Raw genomic sequence first — 7,623 nt, forward strand, 5'->3', positions numbered from 1 at the left:
AGCAGGTAAAATATTTTTCCATTTAGCAGAGGAAGCTCCCACTGCCCAGAAAGCCTGAAAGTTATCGAAGGTTTCACAGCCAGCAAGTATCCTCATGCTGCAGGACTTATTCCATTCTTGCTGCATGACCATTTATTAGTAATCCTGACTCTTCCAGAAAATTGCAATGAAAGTCAAAAAGAGTAAACTATATTATCATTGGTTGTTTTCTTTTTATCACACATCATGAATTCTTCTAGTCCTAACCATATTTTGATGCATTATTTATAAGAGCCATCTGGTCACAGGTTCCTGGAGAAAACTCTGGAATTTTAAAAAGTCTGCTTTATTTTTTCCAGGAAACACACTGCATAACTCCAATCTATCCTTTACTGGCTCATCAGGGATACACAAGGCAATTTGGATTCTTTTTTTCAATTGAGATATAACTTACCTACAGTAAAGTGCACAACTTCTTTTTTTTTTTTTTTTTTTTTAGACAGAGTCTCACTCTGTTGCCCAGGCTGGAGTGCAGTGGCACAATCTCGGCTCACTGCAACCTCCGCCTCCCGGGTTCAAGCGATTCTCCTGCCTCAGCCTCCTGAGTAGCTGGGATTACAGGCGTGTGCCACCATGCCCAGCTAATTTTTGTACTTTTAGTAGAGGCAGAGTTTTACTATGTTGGCCAGATTGGTCTCGAACTCCTGACCTCATGTAATCCACCCGCCTCGGCCTCCCAAAGTGCTGGGATTACAGGCGTGAGCCACCGCACCTGGCTTTTTAATCTTTTTTTTAATTATTTTTTTTAGATGGAGTCTCGCTCTTGTTGCCCAGGCTGGAGTGCATTGGCATGATCTTGGCAGCTCACTGCAACCTCCGCCTCCCGGGTTCAAGCAATTCTCCTGCCTCAGCCTCCTGTGTAACTCAGATTACAGGCGCCCACCACAACGCCCAGGTAATTTTTGTATTTTTTAGCAGAGATGGGGTTTCCATGTTGGCCAGGCTAGTCTTGAACTCCTGACCTCAGGTGATCCATCCGCCTCAGCCTCCCAAAGTGTTGGGATTACAGGCACGAGCCACCGAGCCTGGCCAAAGTGCATAACTTCTAAGTGGACAACTCAAAATATTTTTACACATGTATATACCATATAACTACCACTCAGATCAACATGTAGATTGTTACTAGCACCTCTGAAGAATCTTTGTGCCCTATACTAGTCAGCACCCTCTAGGGATAACCACTGTTTTGACTTTTATCACCACAATTTAGTTTTGCCTGTTCTTGAACTTCATATTAATAGAATCAGACAGCATGTACTATATCGTGTTTGTTTTCTTTCACTCAACACTATGTCTGTGAAATTATTAACCATATTCTAAAGATGCAATTCATCTTCTGGCTCAAGTCCTCAGGGAATCTGTCAAAATCAGGTACATACTATGCTAGCTATACACAGGTATGCATAGTCTAAAAATAGGCAGTTGAGAAAAGAACTTTCTTAAATGACTAAAATAGGATAACCAACCTATGCTGCTCTTGTTGCTTTCTACTCTTGCTTCATCAATTTCACTTTCATCTCTGCTTTGAAATGGGATCTGATCCACCCAAGTATTCTCTTTTCTTCTCCCACTAATGGATAAATAGCTTATGCAATTTTCCTTACTTATTTATATCCAGCATTCCCCATTAATGCTCCACAATCATTGGTCTAAAAGGTATAAATGGCCTCAAGCTATAATTTGATGCAGCCCTCTGTCATCAGCAAGAAAAGCATTATTGGGGCCAGGTGCGGTGGCTCATGCCTGTAATCCCAGCACTTTGGGAGGCTGAGGCAGGTGGATCACGAGGAAGTCCAGAGATCGAGGCCATTCTAGCCAACATGGTGAAACTCTGTCTCTACTAAAATAAGAAGAAAAAATTAGCCAGGCATGGTGGCGCATGCCTGTAGTCCCAGCTACTCAGGAGGCTGAGGCAGGGGAATCACTTGAACCTGGGAGGCAGAGGTTGCAGTGAGCCAATATCCCACCACTGCACTCTAGCCGGGGAACAGAGCAAAAATTTGTCTGAAAAAAAAAAAAGAAAAGAAAACAAAAGCATTATTGGACTTGGTGCAGTGACTCATGCCTGTAATCCCAGCACTTTGGGAGGCCAAGGCAGGCAGATCACTTGAGGCTAGGAGTTTGAGACCAGTCTGCCAACATGGTGACACCCTGTCTCTACTAAAAATACAAAAAAGAGCTGGACATGGTGGCAGGCGCCTATAATCCCAGCTACTGAGGAGGCTAAGGCAGGATAATCACTTGAACCCAGGAGGTGGAGGTTGCAGTGAGCCAAGATCGTGCCACTGCACTCCAGCCTGGGCAACAGAGTAAAATCCTATCAAAAAGAAAGAAAGGACAGGACAGGACAGGAAAGGAAAAAGGAAAGGAAGAGAAAGAAAGAGAAAATAAAAGAAAGATTAAAGTAAAGAAAGCGAAAGAAAGAAAAGAGAGAAAGAAAAGCATTATTATGCTGTATATTCAGATTCAACAGATATTTACTGAGCACATAAACTCTTTAATGTATTTTGCTAGGTATTATGGAGAACTACAAAAATATAGCAAGCATGGGCTCTAGACTTATGAACATTCAGTCTAGCAGAGAAGTAGTATAGTATGGATATCTACATAAAAGATCATAATGTAAGCTATAAAGTATTAAATAACGACACCATTTGAGTTAAAAGAAAAAAAGATGTTATTCAAATAGCTCAGAGGAAAAGTTAGCTTCTAGTCGGAGTGATGTCAAGGAAGCTTGGTGGGAGAGTATTTATACTAGAAGGATTACAAGAAGTAGGATGACTAGATAGGTTTAGTCATACAGTGGATGAGGAAAGGGCATTTTAGATAACCATAAGGACAAGGACCCTGAATTGGGAAATCATGCAGCATGTACAGGGAGTGACTGTGCAGTCTGACCAAAGAACAGGGCAAGTAATGAAGAAACTGGGGACCCGGGCAGTTATGGATTACCCAGAGCCACAGCAACAGAGAGCCCTAGAATGGTCATTGAATCCCAGGCATTTTCCTTCTTTAATGTTCCCATAATATGACCAAGTCAACATTTTAGTCACTGCTCTGCTTTATTTACAACAACCCATTCTATATTGTCCATTAAGTAATTGACTCAACAAACATTTATCGAATATCTAGTACACTCTAGGCATAATTGGATACTATGGTCTCTAAGGCTGATTTCATATGTGTTATAAAATACTTTTTCCCAAGTGGGGATTAGGGTTAATATAATATTGGGCAAAGACAGCTTGTCTTTGTCTGTGTTAGAATTTTATTGAGTTATACTTCAGAGCAAATACCATAAATAACAAAGACAATTAAATAAACCACAAAAACAGACCTCTGTATCATGTTTTTCTACATGACATCAATACACTGAGTCTTAGCAATGACTGCCCGTGTGTTTTTTCCATAACTATGCTTACTTACATTTTAGCAAGGGGTAATACAGGAGGATATGAAACCCTCCATCCTTCAGCGAAAGTTTAAAAACATTCCTAATATTATAGTACAACAAGACTCACTTCCGTTTAGCTTATCAACCACCAAAACACATTTCCCCTTTGTACTTGTTATGTTTTAGTGTAACTGTGGAGACATGGCACTTTCCATGCAAGTGACACGCATGATTTTGGTTTAACGTACTCATTTTCCGAGAAACATTTTAAACTGTGGTCACTATTTTAAAAATTGTGGTCACTATGAGATCTTTGAGCTACTTTGGTATTTCAATGTAAATCCAATACATTTGTTAGCAATATTCATGAGGGAAGAGTTAAGTACCAGGGATTATGGATTCTTTCCAATTCCATCAAACGATTTCTACTTAAAGCTTTGGTGCCAGAAAAAGAAAAAAAAAAAAAGGTAATTATGAATTGAACACACTGGGCTATCAGATATTGTTATAAATTGCAGGGTATATCAAGTTGAGTTTTGAGAGTTCTGTTTCCAGGTATATGGCAGGCTAGGAATTCAGACTGCACCTCCCACTGGAAACAGTTAAAAAGGCTGAATTAAAAAAAAGAAAATCTTAAACCTCTTAGAAGCACTGACATTGGACAAGAAAGAAAGAAATTATTAGGTCAAAGAGAAGTGAAGAAGGAATCCAGACAGGTAAATGGACAACGCTGTCCAAGTGTACAACACCAGGAGGCACCATTTGGATTCTATTCACCTAAAGGATGCTCTTGGGTTGTTTGATGCTATGGCCCTGAGATCACTGCCCTAAGGGTATTTGCTCAACCTGGTGAACTGCAGCTTTGGCTTCACAGCGGTTCCGGATACAGGAGGTAAAGCCAACGGCTTGGAGAATTCCATAGGAGGCCATTCTCCCAATAAAGCATGGACCCTTTAGGTGGAGATGAAAACCAGCATACCCATTCATCATCAGGGTACTGCACAAAAAGTTCCTGTGGAATTAAGCATAACTAAGTACTAAAAAATACTGTCACTGAAAGACTGACTTGTGATGGTCTACAGCCAAAACAGGTCCATAAAAGTCTCAGGCTCTTTCTGTAAGTTGAGTAGGCTGGCCCCAGGTACGTGGAAGAAACAAATACAAATCCTCTCTGGAGGAATGTACCCAATAACTCACAAATTATTTTCTAAGAAAATTGAGCAGCTCACAGTAACAAACATTAAGCACTCAAAAAAAATGCTACTATATAAATGAAAACCAGAAGATAGAAGAAACCACATACAATAGAATTAAATGGAAAACGTCTACAGATATTTGAGAAATTTAAATTATCACACATACAAGGTGAAAAAAAAACATTTTACTTCTTTTTTTTTATTTCTGAGATGGAGTTTCACTCTTGTTGCCCAGGGTGGGTGCAATGGCGCGATCTCGGCTAACCACAACCTCCACCTCCCAGGTTCAAGCGATTCTCCTGGCTAAGCCTCCCGAGTAGCTGGGATTACAGGCATGCACCACCACCCTGGCTAATTTTGTATTTTTAGTAGAGATGGGGTTTCTCCATGTTGGTCAGGCTGGTCTTGAACCCTTGACCTCAGGTGATCCACCCTCCTCAGCCTCCCCAAATGCTGGGATTACAGGCGTGAGCTACCACACCTGGTCACCATTTTACTTCTTTAAGAAAAAAAAGTACCAAGTAGAAAATACCTATTTAGGCCCATGAACACAACAGAAGGAGCATCATTAAAGTCGCTCTTCACCCTGCTGTCATGTCTAAGGTGGAGTTTCCTAAAGAACTGGAACAGCTGAGGAAGCTCTTCATTGGAGGCTGAACTTTGAAACAACCGATGAGAGCCTGAGGAGCCATTTTGACCAATGGGGAACACTCACGGACTGTGTGGTCATGAGAGATCCAAGCACCAAGCACTCCAGGGGCTTTGGGTTTGTCACATATGCCACGGTGGAGGAGGTGGATGCAGCCGCGAATGCAAGGCCACACAAGGTGGATGGAAGAGCTGTGGAAACAAAGAGAGCTGTCTCAAGAGGAGATTCTCAAAGACCTGGTGCCCACTTAACTGTGAAAAAGATATTTGTTGGGGGCGTTAAAGAAGACACAGGGCCTGGCCCAGTGACTCACACCTATAATCCCAGCACTTTGGGAGGCCGAGGCGGGTGGATCACCTGAGGTTGGGAGTTCGAGACCAGCCTGACCAACATGGAGAAAGCCACTCTCTACTAAAAATACAAAATTAGCCGGGTGTGGTGGCACATGCCTGTAATCCCAGCTACTCCAGGAGGCTGAGGCAGGACAATCGCTTGAATCTGGGAGGCGGAGGTTGTGGTGAGCCGAGATTGCACCACTGCACTCCACCCTGGGCAACAAGAGTGAAATTCCATCTCAAAAAAAAAGAAGACACTGAAGTACTGCACCTAAAAGATTATTTTGAACAGTATGGAAAAATTGAAGTGATTGAAATTATGACTGACCGAGGCAGTGGCAAGAAAAGGGGCTTTGCCTTTATAACCTTTGATGACCATGACTCCATGGATAAGACTGTCATTCAGAAATACCATACTGTGAATGGCCACAATGGTGAAGTTAGGAAAGCCCTGTCACACCAAGAGATGGCTAGTGCTTCAGCCAGCCACAGAGGTCAAAGTGGCTCTGGAAACTTTGGTGGTGGTCATGGAGGTAGTTTTGGTGGGAATGACAACTTTGGTCATGGAAGAAACTTAAGTGGTAGTGGAGGAAACTTAAGTGGCTTTAATGGCAGCTGTGGTGGTGATGGTGAATATGGTGGCAGTGGGGATGGCTATAATGGATTTGGTAATGATGTAAACAATTTTGTGGGTGGTGGAAGCTACAGTGATTTTGGTAATTACAACAATCAGTCTTCAAATTGCGGACCCATGAAGGGAAGAAACTTAGGCAGAAGCTCTGGCCCCTATGGTGACGGAGGCCAATACTTTGCCCAACTACAAAACCAAGGTGGCTATGGCGGTTCCAGTAGCAGCAGTAGCTATGGCAGTAGCAGAAGATTTTAATTAGGAAAAAAAGCTTAGCAGGAGAGGAGAGCCAGAGAAGTGACCCGATGGAGCTACAGGTTACAATAGATTCATGAACTCAGCCAAGCACAGTGGTGGTAGGGTCTAGCTGCTACAAAGAAGACATGTTTTAGACAAATACTCATGTGGATGGGCAAAAAACTCGAGGACTGTATTTGTGACTAATTATGTATAACAGCTTATTTTAGTTTCTGTTCTGTGGAAAGTATAAAGCATTCCAACAAAGGGTTTTAATGTAGTTTTTTTTTTTTTGCACCCATGCTTTTGATTTCTAAATGTAATAGTCTGCTCATGACTCTCAATAAATGTGTCTTTTTTTGAGACGGAGTCTCGCTCTGTTGCCCAAAGTGGAGTGCAATGGCGCGATCTCAGCTCACTGCAACCTCTGCCTCCCGGGTTCAAGCGCTTTTCCTGACTCAGCCTCCCAAGTAGCTGGGATGACAACCACGCACCACCATGTCCAGCTAATTTTGTAGTTTTAGTAGAGATGGGGGTTTCTCCATTTTGGTCAAGCGGGTCTTGAACTCCCAACCTCAGGTGATCCACCCCCCCTCAGCCTTCCAAAGTGCTGGGATTACAGGCGTGAGCCACCACACCTGGCTTGCTTTTATTTATTTATTTATTTATTTTAATGTGCTGTGTAAAGTTAGTCTACTCTGAAGCCATCTTGGTAAATTTCCCCAACAGTGTGAAGTTAGAATTCCTTCAGGTGAATTTTTTTTTGAGACAGAGTCTCACTCTGTCACCCAGGCTGGAGAGCAGTGGAGTGATACCGGCTCACTGTACCCTCCGCTTCCTGGGTTCAATGGATTCTCCTGCCTCACTCTCTGGAGTAGCTGGGAGTACAGGCGCCTCACCCTCTGGAGTAGCTGGGAGTACAGGCGCTGTGTACTTTCTTTCTTTTTTTTCTTTTTTTTGGGGGACAGAGTTTTGCTCTTGTTGCCCAGGCTGGAGTGCAACGGCATGATCTCAGCTCACCTCAAGCTCCGCCTCCCGGGTTCAAGTGATTCTCCTGCCTCAGCCTCCTGAATAGCTGGGATTACAGGCATGCGGCACCATGCCTGGCTAATTTTGTATTTTTTTCTTTCTTTCTTTCTTTCTTT

The 7,623-nt window shown here is 42.6% G+C and overlaps 1 pseudogene; it reads left to right on the top strand.

Annotated features, from left to right (window-relative positions):
- The first annotated feature begins 5,223 nt into the window (after positions 1-5,223).
- LOC105510535 lies at positions 5,224-6,499 on the top strand (annotated as a pseudogene).
- The last annotated feature ends 1,124 nt before the right edge of the window (positions 6,500-7,623 follow it).

Source organism: Colobus angolensis, unplaced genomic scaffold (genome assembly GCF_000951035.1).
Source record: "Colobus angolensis palliatus isolate OR3802 unplaced genomic scaffold, Cang.pa_1.0 Scaffold19, whole genome shotgun sequence".
In the NCBI taxonomy this organism is placed as follows: Eukaryota; Metazoa; Chordata; class Mammalia; order Primates; family Cercopithecidae; genus Colobus; species Colobus angolensis.